Source organism: Callithrix jacchus, chromosome 14, assembly GCF_049354715.1.
Source record: "Callithrix jacchus isolate 240 chromosome 14, calJac240_pri, whole genome shotgun sequence".
Taxonomy (NCBI): Eukaryota; Metazoa; Chordata; class Mammalia; order Primates; family Cebidae; genus Callithrix; species Callithrix jacchus.
Window position 1 is genome coordinate 113,350,063 of NC_133515.1, and position 16,373 is coordinate 113,366,435.

Here is a 16,373-nt window from a genome sequence, read left to right on the forward strand (position 1 = left end):
CACGTATGTCAGTGGGTGGGTGCACGCTTTTTTGATGCTGAAATAATTCCACTGACTGATTTTTTTCTAAATTGATAACACTAGTAATTTTTGTTTTATTTGTTTTAAAGTTTATTTTGAAAAATAGTCATCAAAGTAGGCATGGCGGCTCACGCCTGTAATCCCAGCACTTTGGGAGGCTGAGGAGGGTGGATCACCTGAGGTCAGGGGTTCGAGACCAGCCTGGCCAACATGGTAAAATCCCATCTCTACTGAAAATACAAAAATTAGCCAGGCATGGTGGCACGCGCCTGTAGTCCCAGCTACTCAGGAGGCTGAGGCAGGCAAATCACTTGAACACAAGAGGCTGAGGTTGCAGCGGTTGAGATCCGGCCACTGCACTCCAGCTTGGGGGGACAGAGCAAGACTCTGTCTAGAAAATAAAATAGGCTTTCTATTTGTCCCCATCTGATTTCTCTTCAGATGCAGAAGGCCACAGCAAAGTAGTAAAGCCTGAAAGCTGTGTCGGTGGAAAGGTACTCACACGGGGTGACTGACGCTGGCAGGGACAGACCAAAGCCAGACCGGGTTGTCTCATGGCTGAGATCTCGTGACTCAGACGCGACACCCGCCATCACTGCCGCTCTGTTCACTGCTCTCTTTACTCTGCAGGCTGTTGCTTCCCCCTGTTTATTAATCTGAGCGCTCCCAAGCAAAGAGGGTGGGAGACGCTGACCCCCAAGGAACCGAGCCTGGAGGCCCGAGGTGAAGAAGGGCAGGCCGTGCTCCGTGCGGCCGAGGGCCCTGCGTGTTCAGACAGCTTTCGTTTGTTCCTGGTCTGACTGCCTTGTGTCATCAGCCCATGGAAAGCAGGGTTCATAGCCTGCTCCTCTCCAGATGCCCAGCGTATCTGAGCTGGTCGGAGCACCAGGGCAGGGTGTTTGTGGGAAAGCGGGCAGCGGTCAGCCCGCACCCTCCGTCCTACCTGGCCGTTGCCTCCTGCCCTGCAGAGCTATGCAGGTTGAGGAGGAGCCCACAGACGTGCCTGTCTTTTGTCCTGCAGTTAAATCAGAAGTAGAAGCTTGGCCAGTGACTGTTACCCTCTGTGACCTTTGTCCACGTGAGGGTTTTTCCTTAGGGAAAAATATGCCTCATCAGACATGATCAACATTTTAAAAGGGCACATATTTAAAGCACACTTGCTAAGTTTTGACATCCACCTCCTGGGTTCAACTAATCCTCCTGCCTTAGCCTCCTGCTCCTGGCTACTGTTAAGTAGCTGGGGCTATAAGCATGCGCCCCCATGCCTGAATTTTTTAAAAAAAATTTTTTAAAACTTTTTATTTTGTAGAGATGGGGTCTTGCTATTTGTCCAGGCTGGTCTCAAACTCCTGGCTTTAAGCAGTCCTCCCACGTTGGCCTCTGAAAGCCCTAGGATGACAGGTGTGAGCCCGTGTGCTGGCCTGTAATCAGTGATCTTTGATGCTATTATTGTAGTTGTTTTAGGGTGTGATAAACCACACCTGTGTGAGACTGCAGACTGAACGTAAATTGTGTGTGTGTTCTGACTTCCGCTGACTGGTCGTTCCTCCTCCTCTTATCCTCTTTCGAGGCCTTCTTATTTCCTGACACACAGTAGTATTGAAATCAGCCCAACTGATACTTCTACAATGGCCTTTCAGTGTACTAGTGAAATGAAGAGTTGCACGCCCCTTATTTCAAATCAGAAGCTAGAAATGATTAAACTTAGAGAAGAAGGCATGTCAGAAGCTGAGCCAAGTCAAAAACTAGGCTTCTTGCATCAGTCAGTTATAGAGGAACTTTTAGTGGTTTGGGAAGAAGCGCAAACCAGCCACAACATTCTCTTCAGCCAAAGGTCCATCCAGAGCAAGGCCCTAACTCTTCATTTCTTTAAAGGCAGAGAGATAAGGACGCTGCAGAAGGCAAGTTCAGAGCTAGCAGAGGTTGGTTCATAAGGTTTAAGGAAATAAGCCAACTCCATAACATAAACGTGCAGGGTGAAGCAGCTAGTTCTCCAGAGGATCCAGCTAGTATCAGTGATGAAGGTGGCACCAAACAACAGATTTTCAGTGTGGGCAAAGCAGCCTTCTACTGGAAGCAGATGCCATCTAGGACTTTTCATGGCTAGAGAGAAGTCAGTGCCTGGCTTCAAAGCTTCAAAGGACAGGCTGACTCTCTTGGTCAGGAGCTAGTGCAGCTGGTGACTTTCCACTGAAGCCAGTGCTCATTCACCATTCCCCAAACTCTAGGGTCTTAAGGACCATGCTAAATGTACTATGTTTGTGCTCTACCAATGGAAAAACAAGGCCTGGATGATAGCACATCTGTTTGCAGCATGGTTCTCTGAATATTTTAAGCCCACTGTTGAGACCTACTGCTTAGGAAAAAAGATTCGTTTCAAAATACTGCTGTTCATTTACAATGTGTCCGGTCACCCAAGAACTCTGATGGAGAATAAAGAGAGATTAATATTGTCTCCATGGCTGCTAATACAAAACATCTATTCTGCAGCCCATGAATTAAGGAATAATTTTGACTTTCAAGCCTTATTATTTAGCATGTTCATTCCATAATACTATAACTCCCATAGATAGTGAGTTCTCTGATTGAACTGGGCAAAGGCAGTTGAAATCCTTCTGGAAAGGATTCATCATTGTAGATGCCATTAAGAATATTTTTTATTCATAGGAGGTCAAAACATCAACAAGTACAGGAGTTTGGAAGAAGTTGATTCTAACCCTCACGGATGACTTTGAGGGGTTCAAAGACTTCCATGGAGAAAGTCACTGCAGATGTGGTGGAAACAGCAAGAGAACTGGAATTAGAAACGGAGTCTGAATATAGGAGAGAATTGCTGCAATTTCATGATAAAACTTGACTAGGTGAGGAGTTGTGTCTATGGATAAACATGAAAAGTGGCTTCTCGAGATGGAACTGCTCCTGGTGAAGATGCTGTGAACATTGTTGACATGATAATGAAGGATTTAGAATATTCCCTAAACTGAGTGGATAAAGCAGCAGTGGGGTTTGAGAGGATTGACTCCAGTTTTGAATGAAGTTCTACTGTGGATAAAAAGCTAGGAAACAGCATCACATACTACAGAGAAACCTTTTGTGAACAGAAGAGCCAATGGATGTGGCAAACGTGTTGTCTTATTTTAAAAAATTGCCGTAGCCACCCCAACCTTCAGCAACCACCACCCTGATCTGTCAGTGCCAGCAACCGCAAAGCAAGGTTCTCCACCAGCAAAAAGAAGAAACTCTCTGAAGGCTCAGGTGTTAGTAACATTATTTTAGGAATACAATAGTTTTTAAATAAAGTCTGTACATTTTTTAGACATAATGCTATTGTATACGTTATCAGCTAGATTATAGTGAACGTAGAACTTTTATGTGTACTAGGAGGTCAGAACATTCATGTGAATAACTTTTTGCAGTTTTCAACTTACTTCAGTGATCTGGGCCCAACTCAGACATGTCCGAGGGGTACGCCTGTATTTCCATTTCTCTCTGGCCGCGGTTCTTGTGATACTGTTGTCCTGCTTTTGTTTGTATGTATGTCATAAACGCCACACTGCACTTTTATCATTTTATTTAAGCTGCCAGTTATCTTTTTAGAGATTTAAATAAGCAGAAACACGTTTTTGTTCTTTTCAGCTCTGCTTATTCCTTTGCATAGGTTCATATTTTAGTCCATTGACTTAAAGAGCTCTAAAAAAATGTCTTGTAGTGCAGAACTATTGGTGATCAATTCTTTTAGCTTCCAGATGTTTAAAAAGTGCTTTACTTCGCCTTCATTTTCAAATGATATTTTGCTGAGTAATATTCTGAGTTGCTGGTTTTCTCTGATACAGCTTTGTTTTTGTTCTGCTTTTTTTCTGAGATGGAGTCTTGCTCTGTCTCCCAGGCTGGAGTGCAGTGGCACCACCTCGGCTCACTGCAGCCTCTGCCTCCCAGACTCAAGCGATTCTCCTGCCTCAGCCTCCCGAATAGCTGGGCACACACCACCACACCTGGCTAATGTTTTGTATTTTTAATAGAAATGGGGTTTCACCATGTTGGCCAGGCTGGTCTCGAACTCCTTCCTGGCCTCAGGTGGTCCACCCACCTCAGCCTCCAAAATGTTGGGATTACAGATGTGAGGCACTGCACCCAGCCGACACGGCTTTAAAAATGTCCTCTCCCATTGTTTCCCATGAGAAATCTGCTGACACCTGTGTCTTTGTTTCATCTTTGTGTTTCTGATGCTTCTCAGAGTTTCTCCTTATCCCTGGTGCTGAGCGATTTGATTATGATACGCCTCGCTCTGGTTTTCTCTGTGTTTCTTGTGCTTGGGTTTTTCCATTTAAATGTTTACTTTAATTTTATTTTTTAAATCTTGGACTTGTGGGTTTACAGATTTCTTCACATTCGGAGAATCTGGGGGTGCTTCATCTTCAGATATGTTTTCTGTCCCCACCTTGGTCTCCTCTTCTTTGAAGATTCCGGTTACACTGTATGAGGCCAGGCTCATCACACGTTGCTTAATTTTTTCTTACTGTGTCTTTTCCTGTATGCTTTTCGCTTTGGGTAGTTTCTGTTTTTTGTCTTGAAAGCAGCAAGGCTTTCTCTCTCAGTGTCCAGTTTACTGTTCATTTTATGTATTTTTCAGCTCAGACATTGTGACTTTCACCTCTCTAATGTGAGTAGTAAAAAAAGAATCCTTCCATGAATCTTTGTGATGTTTTGAACTTGTGAAATAAATATAATATTAATAATCTGCTAACTCTAACATCTGTGGCTGTTCTGGGTTGGTTTTAATCGAAGAATGTAATCTTCTCAGTAGAAATGATAATATCCTTCTTCTCATGCTGTATCCATTTTTAGCAGATTCCAGACACTGGAACTTTGACCTCGGTGAAGACTGGATACTTCTGTGTTCTCACCGTTATGTGGAACTTTAAGATTTGGTAGGGAGGATTTGAGCAATGCTTTACCTAAGGCTCATCATTTTCAGCAATGAGGCAAGGCTCTTCCATGTCACATACCAAATGCCTGTGAATCCTGAGGTTTTCCGTCAGGCAGATGAGAACAGGCGCTGCTCACTCCTGACCCAGTGTGTCGGGGGCACCATGATCCGTAGTCCATTTGGCTGGTGCTTTTCTGGCTGTGGGCAGTTTCCCTGCAGGTGTGTGCTGCTCAGGGTTCAGCTCCATGCTGGATGCTCTGCAGGCCCCTGGGACTTTTCCCTCCCTATCCCTGAAGGGCTCAGGAGTCTCATCTCGGTCCTGCTGGTTCTGCTGCCTAGTCTCAGGGCTCAGCTCCATGCTGGATGCTATGCAGGCCCCTGGGACTCTTCTCTCCCTATCCCAGGAGGACTCCATGTCTTATCTCTGTCCCTGTCCTGCCAGTTCTGCCACCTGGTCTCCTGGGTACTCAGCATGGTCTCTCTCTTAGGCAATGAGCTGGGGCCATTTTCTGCTTGCTCCATCTGTTTTCCATCTCACAGGGATTGGTCCTTTGTTGGCTGATGCCCAGTGACTTGAAAACAGTTGCTTCATCTATTTTGTCATTTTTTTTTTGGTTGTTTCAGACAGAGGAGAAAGTCTTGCCCCTGTAATTCCATCTTGTTCTAAAGCAGACATCTTCATTCACGTTTTAAAAACACTTTTGTTTTTAAAACGTTCTATGAATGTTTAATCTACTTGGAATTCTTCTGCAAGCAGGTGTGGTAAAATAAATAACATCTTAAAAAAATGACCACATTCACATTCCCAAGTTAAAATTAAAAAAAAAAAACAAACGTGAAAACGACTCTCCCTTGGCATTCTCCATCGGCCTTTGGAATGCCCTTGCTTAGTCTGAGTCATTCAAATTTACTTGGGGAACAGAGCAATGGCAGAACTTCTGTGCACTAAAACGCTGTGGGTTCCCATCCCACATCACCCACACAACACCCAGTGCACACGCTGTGAGTTCCAGCCTCACCCACACAACACCCAGTGCACATGCAGTGAGTTCCCGCCTCACCCACACAACACCCAGTGCACACGCTGTGAGTTCCCACCTCACCACACAACACCCAGTGCACACACAGTGAGTTCCCACCTCACCCACACAACACCCAGTGCACACGCTGTGAGTTCCCACCTCACCACACAACACCCAGTGCACACGCTGTGAGTTCCCACCTCACCCACACTACACCCAGTGCACACGCTGTGAGTTCCCACCTCACCACACAACACCCAGTGCACACGCTGTGAGTTCCCACCTCACCCACACAACACCCAGTGCACACGCTGTGAGTTCCCACCTCACCACACAACACCCAGTGCACACGCTGTGAGTTCCCACATCACCCACACAACACCCAGTGCACACACTGTGAGTTCCCACCTCACCCACACTACACCCAGTGCACACGCTGTGAGTTCCCACCTCACCACACAACACCCAGTGCACACGCTGTGAGTTTCTACCTCACCCACACAACACCGAGTGCACACGCTGTGAGTTCCCACCTCACCCACACAACACCCAGTGCACACGCTGTGAGTTCCCACCTCACCACACAACACCCGGTGCACACGCTGTGAGTTCCCACCTCACCACACAACACCCAGTGCACACGCTGTGAGTTCCCACCTCACCACACAACACCCAGTGCACACGCTGTGAGTTCCCACCTCACCACACAACACCCAGTGCACATGCTGTGAGTTCCCACTGGACCACACAACACCCAGTGCACATGCTGTGAGTTTCTACCTCACCCACACAACACCCAGTGCACACGCTGTGAGTTCCCACCTCACCACACAACACCCAGTGCACACGCTGTGTTTCTACCTCACCCACACTACACCCAGTGCACATGCTTTGAGTTCCCGCCTCACCACACAACACCCAGTGCACACGCTGTGAGTTCCCACCTCACCACACAACACCCGGTGCACACGCTGTGAGTTCCCACCTCACCACACAACACCCAGTGCACACGCTGTGAGTTCCCACCTCACCACACAACACCCAGTGCACACGCTGTGAGTTTCTACCTCACCCACACTACACCCAGTGCACACGCTGTGAGTTTCTACCTCACCCACACAACACCCAGTGCACACGCTGTGAGTTCCCACCTCACCACACAACACCCAGTGCACATGCTGTGAGTTTCTACCTCACCCACACTACACCCAGTGCATACGCTGTGAGTTCCTACCTCACCCACACAACACCCAGTGCACACGCTGTGAGTTCCCGCCTCACCCACACTACACCCAGTGCACACGCTGTGAGTTCCTACCTCACCCACACTACACCCAGTGCACACGCTGTGAGTTCCCACCTCACCACACAACACCCAGTGCACACGCTGTGAGTTCCCACCTCACCACACAACACCCAGTGCACACGCTGAGTTCCTCCCTCACCCACACAACACCCAGTGCACACGCTGTGAGTTCCCGCCTCACCCACACAACACCCAGTGCACACGCTGTGAGTTCCCGCCTCACCCACACTACACCCAGTGCACATGCTTTGAGTTCCCACCTCACCCACACAACACCCAGTGCATACGCTGTGAGTTCCTACCTCACCCACACTACACCCAGTGCACACGCTGTGAGTTCCCACCTCACCACACAACACCCAGTGCACACGCTGTGAGTTTCTACCTCACCCACACAACACCCAGTGCACACGCTGTGAGTTCCCACCTCACCCACACAACACCCAGTGCACACGCTGTGAGTTCCCACCTCACCCACACAACACCCAGTGCACACGCTGTGAGTTCCCACCTCACCCACACAACACCCAGTGCACACGCTGTGAGTTTCTACCTCACCCACACTACACCCAGTGCACACGCTGTGAGTTCCCACCTCACCACACAACACCCGGTGCACACGCTGTGAGTTCCCACCTCACCACACAACACCCAGTGCACACGCTGTGAGTTCCCACCTCACCACACAACACCCAGTGCACACACTGTGAGTTTCTACCTCACCCACACTACACCCAGTGCATACGCTGTGAGTTCCTACCTCACCCACACACCCAGTGCACACGCTGTGAGTTCCCACCTCACCCACACTACACCCAGTGCACACGCTGTGAGTTCCTACCTCACCCACACTACACCCAGTGCACACGCTGTGAGTTCCCACCTCACCACACAACACCCAGTGCACACGCTGTGAGTTCCCACCTCACCCACACAACACCCAGTGCACACGCTGTGAGTTCCCACCTCACCCATACAACACCCAGTGCACACGCTGTGAGTTCCCACATCACCCACACTACACCCAGTGCACACGCTGTGAGTTCCCACCTCACCCACACAACACCCAGTGCACACGCTGTGAGTTCCCACCTCACCCACACAACACCCAGTGTACATGCTGTGAGTTCCCACCTCACCCACACAACACCCAGTGCACACGCTGTGAGTTCCCACCTCACCACACAACACCCAGTGCACACGCTGTGAGTTTCTACCTCACCCACACTACACCCAGTGTACACGCTGTGAGTTCCCACCTCACCCGCACAACACCCAGTGCACACGCTGTGAGTTCCCACCTCACCACACAACACCCAGTGCACACGCTGTGAGTTCTCACCTCACCACACAACACCCAGTGCACACGCTGTGAGTTTCTACCTCACCCACACTACACCCAGTGCACATGCTTTGAGTTCCCGCCTCACCACACGACACCCAGTGCACACGCTGTGAGTTCCCACCTCACCCATACAACACCCAGTGCACACATTGTTGGTTGGCCAGCTCTCCATTGGAGGCTCAGCTCTTAGCTGGGGGTCGGCCGACTAGGGCCCGTGGGGACAGCTGCGTTTTTCGTGCCTGACTTCTGTGGGATGCGCCATGGCAGTCTGTCCACATACTGTGGCTGCCCACGTACAGCAGAGGCAGCGGTAAGCAGCTGTCACAAGCAAAACTGTTCACAGTCTGGCCTGGTTTGCTCTAGCATTGCCCCGAGGGTCCCAGCTCTGCCCCTCCTGACGCTCCACCATCCTCAGCCCCGGCCCTCAGAGCTGTCATGGAGAGAGGTTATGTGAAGGCTCCCTGCTCACGCCTGCTCGGAGCTGGCACGCCGTTTCTCCTCCCAGTGCACTGGAGAGATGGCGCACATCCCCATCCAGATGCAGACACGCTGGGGCGTGGAGGTCGGTCAGGGGCGGGTCCAGGAAGCAGAAGTGAACCTTGAGTCTCATCGGCTTTTTCCGTAGCTGTCCCAGACTTGAATAGCACGCAGTTACTGCTCTTTTTCTTCTCCTCTTTTCTTTAACTGAAGGAATGCTCACTCTCTTAAAACTTCTCTCACTAGTTCATTTTCCTTTGTGTGCGCGTGTGTGTACGTGTTCGTGCGTGCGTGAGTGCGCGTGCGTGCGCGTGCAAGTGTGTACGTGTGTGTATGTGCGTGAGCATGTACGCGTGTGTACGCATGAGCGTGTGTTTGTGTGCGTGTGTGAGCATGTGCGTGAGGGTGTGTGTGCTAGTGTGTGTGCGTGCGTGCGTGTGCGTGTACGAGTGTGTACGCATGAGCGTGTGCGAGTGTGTGCACGGGCTGTGAGCGTGTGTGTGTGTGTGTGTATGGGCTGTGAGCATGTGCGAGTGTGTGCATGGGCTGTGAGCGTGTGTACGTGTGTGTGCCCGCGCTCTCCTCTGCAGTGTTCCCTTGAGGTGGCTGGAGCAGCTCTGCCTGCTGAACACTCTTCAGAGGCGTCTGTGATGCTGACAGTCCCTTTGCTTGCTTCTGTGTTCCCGGGCTTACAGTGATTTGACCACCTCCCAACCCAGCTTCGAGTGTGAGCTGTAGCAACTGCCACAGATCGTTTTAAAACTCACTCCGTCCTCTGCTAACAGGAAAGATTCTGTTGTTTATTTGGGGATTAAAGGCAGTTTTTTTGTGCATGATGGCTCGGCCTGATTATTGTGCTAAGGGTAGGATGGTTCAGGGACTAGGACCGTAGGTCACAGCCAGATTGCTTGTAATCCAGTTGCTTAACTGAGGACTTTTCTCTAAGGGATGGGACCGGTTTCGGTTTGACCTGGCGTGTGCCCCCGGTAATTAGAGAAGTAATGGGTGACTCAGTGAAGGCCTAGAAGAAGCCAGCCGGAATCCCGAATTCTCAGCCTGGATCTTTGGCTTCTGGGGACCTGGAGTTAGCTGGATGCTGGAGAGGTTTTTCTCCAATGTAAACCATGCCCCCGCCGTTGCCCGTGGCCGGGTCACCTGCCACACCCGGAGCCTGCCTGCAGGGCTGCCCTCCAGCCCGGGAGTCCGGGCCCTTCCTGTTTACTTAGCGCAATCCTCAAGTTGTGTATGAATGTGTAAGAGCTTTGGAAATCTGCCTTCTGTCCTAGGACCCTCCACTGCTCCTCGATGTTCACGTCGTGTGGGTGTGGAGTTTGGTTCAGTGCACAGGGGGTGTAATTGGCCAGGCCTGCTGGCCACAGAGCTCATCTGTGAGCTGAGAGGTCATGCCTGATCTTTTACCCACTGATTACACCATCCAGTTTAGCGTTCTTTTATAACATATTTTAAAAATGTTTTTATGCAGTTTGCACGTGTTCATGTTAGGAAATTTTAAAAATAAAGAGGAACAAAATGAAGCAAATTACTCACACTGTTGTCGTTGGAGAGAAGCTCTAACTGGTTGGGCTTTCTCCTCGGATGCACACGGAGACACTCGCAGTGCTCACACGTGTGTCGTGTGTTGCGCTGTCTGTCTGTACCCTAGTCGTATTTATGTCAGGGATCTGTTTTCAAAACGTGGGTCGTGATGCACGTCCTGCTCTATAACACACTTTGTGTGCTTTGAAATCTGGGAATATGTTTGGCTGCGTCTGTTCAGTAACGAGAGGCCTGCATCATCCTTGTTAGCGTCCATGGTATTTTAAATTGCCAAATTTGCCTAAAAGAATTCTTATTATGGGTCTTGCCTTTGTTTCTACTTTTTTGCTACTGCAAACAATACTTCCAAAATATGATTGCATGCAATTTTTTTGTGTCTGTCTAGATTGTTTTTAGGGCATATTTCTATAACCCCCCCTTTTTTTTTTCTTCTAGGCAGAGTCTTGCTCTGTCACCAGGCTGGAGTGCAGTGGCATGATCTCAGCTCACTGCAACCTCTGACTCCCTGGTTCAAGTAATTCTCCTGCCTCAGTCTCTCTAGTAACTGGGATTATAGGCACACACCACCATGCCCAGCTAATAAAATCCTTTTTTAAAAGAAAATTTCAATAGTTTTGGGGAACAGGTGGTGGTTGGTTATATGAATCAGTTATTTAGTGGTGATTTCTGAGATCTGGGTGCACACATCACCCAGCAGTGTACATTGTACCTGATGTGTAGACTTTTATCCCTCCCCCCTTCCCCACCCTGCTGTAGAAACCTTCGGGGGGGGGGTTGATTCACACTGGGGACCGTGGTTGGGGATTGTGGTGGGAACCTTGGTTGGGGACTGTAGCTAGGGACTGTGGTGGGGACGGTGGCAGGGACCTTGGTGGGGATGGTGGCAGGGACCGTGGTTGGGAACATGGCTGGGAGCATGGTGGGGACTGTGGTTGGGACCGTGATTGGGAGCATGGTGGGGAACGTGGCTGGAAACGTGGCAGGGACCATGGTGGGCACTGTGGCTGAGACGGTGGCTCGGACCTACCTTGTGCTTTCCCTGTGTGTTTTCTACCTGGCCTCCGTTCGTATTTTCCTGTGGATGGATGTTCTCCATAGCTGCGCAGCAGTGACCTACCTCCTACCGGACTAATGAGGAATGCACCTACAAGAGAGTCTAACCAGTGAGAAGGGAGGGCCGAGGGGAGGGTCGGGTGGTGGAGATACAGCCTGTGTGAGTCCCATGTTTCCTTGCTGAGTAACTGCATTTTGATATTACAATTTATGTTTTCTCCAAATGGTTTGATTTTCAGTATGCCCTGAGAGCCAAACCATCTAGCGTTTGTGTCTGTCATGTGTGTTTATTCGCCAGCTGTGTCTTTATCCCAGATCTGACAGTTCAGGCTGTGTGGCCTATCTGTGTCTTGTCTGGTCTCTGCCCCACACTCAGCTGTTCTTCCCAGACCCGTAGTCACAGTGGGACCTGCACACCGGGGCCTGCACTGGGAGGAGCTCACAGAGCAGCCAGCCCAGCACCTGCGTGCACTGCCAGGGGCAGACCCCCGTTGGCCGTGGTGATTCCGTTCTGGAGAGCCCCAGAACGCTGAATAAAAGAGTGCTCGGCCTGTCTCGCTTCTCGAGGACTCACTGGGCCACGTCTCTGGCCACACAAGTTTTATCAAATCGTCCTGTTTCATGTGCATCCTGTTTAGGATACTTTGTTTCTGTACGTCGTTGATTCACTGACTTTGTTAATGAGCTGTGGCCGAGAGCAGCGTTATCACCCGCTCCTGAGTGGGGCTTCTCCACCCCACCTATTCCTTAAGGACAGCACGGCCTCCCTGGCCTAGAAACCCGGACAAATGTGACAGTGGAGAATGAAGGCTGCAGTTTATCTGAAGTTCTTGTGATTAATGTACGCTCCTCCTCCTCGTCACAGCCAGGCTTCCTTTAGGGAATAAGATTAGACTTGTTGCATCCTGGCTCCAAGCAAATATATCTAAAAATCTAAAACCAGCAGAGCAACACTTTTAACTTTTAAAAATAGCCGTTAAAGTAAATACAATTAGTCGTGATTGCGACTTATTCAGACATGTGGGGTGTGTGTGTTGGCATGGCAACAGGCGGCTAATATACTAGTCTTGAACGTTGTTTTGTGTATGTTTTTCTCATTGTGTAATTTTCTTGGATCAGGGCCCATGTCACCCCACCCATTCACGTTTACCCATCCATCCATAACCCCCTAACTTTCATCCATCTGTCCATCTATCTGTCCATTAATCCGTTCATTCATCCATCCATTTATTAGTCCATCTGTCCATCCATAACCACCTATCCCCTTATCCATCCATCCATTCATTTGTCCATCTATTTATCCAGTCATCCATCCACCTATTCATTCATCTGTTTATCCATCCATCCATTAATGCATGCATTCATCCATCTGTTCATTCATCCATAACCACATATTCATCTATTCATCCATCCATCCATTAATGCATGCATTCATCCATCTTTCCATTCATCCATAACAACACATTCATCTATTCATCCATCCATCTATTAATGCATGCATTCATCCATCTGTTCATTCATCCATAACCACACATTCATCTATTCATCCATCCATCCATTAATGCATGCATTCATCCATCTTTCCATTCATCCATAACCACTCATCCATCTATTCATCCATCCATCCATTAATGCATGCATTCATCCATCTTTCCATTCATCCATAACCACGCATTCATCCATCTGTTCATTCATCCATAACCACTCATTCATCTATTCATCCATCCATCCATTAATGCATGCATTCATCCATCTGTTCATTCATCCATAACCACTCATCCATCTATTCATCCATCCATCCATTAATGCATGCATTCATCCATCTTTCCATTCATCCATAACCACTCATCCATCTATTCATCCATCCATCCATTAATGCATGCATTCATCCATCTTTCCATTCATCCATAACCACACATCCATCCATCCATCCACCCATCCATCTATTCATTCATCCATCCATCCATCATCCATCCATTCATCCATCCGTTAATGCATTCATTCATTTATTGATTCATTCATTAGTCCATCCATCTGTCCATTCTTCCATAACCACTCATCCATCTGTTCATCCATCCATCCATTAATGCATGCATTCATCCATCTTTCCATTCATCCATAACCACTCATCCATCCATCCATTCGTCCATCCGTTAATGCATTCATTCATCCATTGATTCATTCATTAGTCCATCCATCTGTCCATTCTTCCATAACCACTCATCCATCCATCCATTCATCTGTCCATTCATTAGTCCATCCATCTGTCCATTCATCCATAATCACACACTCATCTATCCATCCACGTGTGTATCCATCCCTCCACACATCCATGTCTCCATCTCTACCCACCCACACACCTATCCATCCCTGACTGTCGGAGCACTGTTGAGTGTCTTACACCGGTGACAGCAGTAGGCTGTCAGGTGCTAGCAGTCCAGAAGGGTCAGGCTGTGAGGCACAGCTCGCTGTGTAGCACTGTGCCCTGTGCCCTCAGCCACAGCCCTGTCCCTGTTTCCTCATACCCCCGCCCAGATTTTCATAATGGTGTTGGAAGCCTAGCTGGAGGGTTATAGAGAAGGAGATGGCTATGGAAGGAGCCCCGCTGTAGACGCACACCTCCTTCCTCCTAAGTTCAGAATGCACTGATTTTAAAACACAACTTTCTCCTATTTTTTTGAGGGGGTGGCAGTGATTAGAGAAGCCTCATTTGCTGAGAGGAGAGTGCGTCGGCATCACAGCCCCAGGGTGAGGAAACGGTCGCTCAGGCTGGTGACACGGAATAACCTGAGTGAAGACGTCCACGTGGAAGCTTTCAAGAGGGACTGCTTCGGCTTGTTTTTGTTCTTTGCCCACGTTCTGTTTTGTGTCTGCTTGCTCAGAAACCTGATAGTATATCCTCAGCCCTTCCATTGTCAGTGTCTCTTGGGTTCATTACTTCGCACATACACCTTTGTCCTGTGGTATTTTTTTCATTGATAAAACTGTATTATTTAGTAATTTAAAAAGCATTTCGGGCCAGGTGAGGTGGCTCACGCCTGTAATCCCAGCACTTGGAGAGGCCGAAGTGGGTGGATCACGAGGTCACGAGTTCGAGACCAGACTGACCAACATGGTGAAGCCCCATCTCTACTAAAAATACAAAAATTAGGTGCGTGTGCTGGTGCATGTCTGTAATTCCAGCTACTCGGGAGGCTGAGGCAGGAGAATCGCTTGAACCTGAGAGGCGGAGGTTGCAGTGAGCAGAGCAGAGCCTGGGCAACAGAGCAAGACTCCATATAAAAAAAAAAAAAATTTCCTCATTCAACATCAGTGTGGGTTGCCTTTCTTGTCTTCCTGGCAGGTGATGTGTATGTGGGAAGTCCCCTAGGTGAGATTAGAGTCTGCTGGAATAACTATTTAGTATAAATATTTCCTGATTCCACTTTATGATTCATCTCCTCAGCGGTGGAGGTCATTAAAACACAATTAGCCTGATTTGAGGCTTTTTGAAAAGCAACAAGCAAAACTCATTCTGTTTCAGTGGAGCCTGGAGTCAGTCACTTCCTGGGCTGGGTTTGTGAAGAGGGGCTTCCTGCCTGCCAGTCGGCTGAATCCTGGATGAGTGCCCAGTGGGATGATGTGATTTATCCATTTATTTTGCTCAACTCAAAGAGCACATGGGTCTTTCCAAAGAGGAACAGCCTCAATTAACCCGTACAGTTGTTTAAACTATTCCCGTTTGGCTGTTTGAATTCTGACACTTCTCCTAAGTTGTCCATCTCAGCTGCCTGCCTCATTTGCACCTTCTAAGTGAAGGAGCCCCATCCTCAGCCTTGCTGGCTGCCTGCCTGTGATGCTGAGTTTTATGTTGACTTTGGCTGGGCCACTGCACCCAGATATGTGATCGGACATTATTCTAGATGTTTCTGTGAAGGAGTTTTTAGAGGACAGTAACATTTACTTCCGTAGACTCTGAGTAAAGCTGATTGTCCTCTGTGGTATGGGTGGGCCTCGTCCCATCAGTTGAAGGCCTTAACAGAACAAAGGCTGGCCTCCCGTGAGCAGGAGGAGATTCCGCCAGCAGCAGAGGCGGCTTTTGATGGGAGCTGCAGAATCAGTAAGTGACCACCACGTGGACTGCCGTCCTGAGTCAGGCGCCCACCCGGGTCCAGCCAGCTGCGGTCCAGAGGCCCGGGTCACGTGACACACATTGTCAACACTGGGTTGGTCAGGGTTCTCCAGAGAAGTGGAAACCACGGGATGTGTGTACATGCATGTGTGTGTGAGAGAGAGAGAGAGATGCAAAGAGAGCTACATCTGGGGGGCAAAGGTGGGCGGCCGCCTCCCCTCGCTCTGGTCCTGCGTGAGGAGCAGGTGGTGTGAGAGGCGTGGAGCCAGGCCCCCCTGCAGACTCTGGACTTGCCAAGCCTCCAACCATCTCCTCAGCCAGCTCCTTAAAATATACCCCTCTCCTCGCCCTCAACCTGCTCTCTCTCTGCATCCCTCTCTCTCTCACACACGCATACACGCGCACACACACACACTGACACATATCCTGTGGTTTCCGTTTCTCTGGAGAACCCTGACCAACGCAGTGTTGGCGATGTGTGTCACGTGACTTGGTCCTCCTGGACTGCAGCTGGCTGGATCCGGGTGGGTGCCTGACCCAGGACAGCGGTCCAC

The 16,373-nt window shown here is 49.1% G+C and overlaps 1 protein-coding gene and 1 long non-coding RNA gene across 7 annotated transcripts in view; both read left to right on the top strand.

Annotated features, from left to right (window-relative positions):
• The window catches only part of PXDN (peroxidasin), a 127,130-nt gene that overhangs the window by 6,072 nt on the left and 104,685 nt on the right, over positions 1–16,373 (top strand). The gene's annotated exons all lie outside the window — the stretch shown is intronic.
• On the top strand, positions 11,694–14,626 carry LOC144579359 (uncharacterized). Its single transcript, XR_013526790.1, has 2 exons — positions 11,694–11,818; positions 14,391–14,626. It is a non-coding gene; the product is annotated as an uncharacterized LOC144579359 (long non-coding RNA).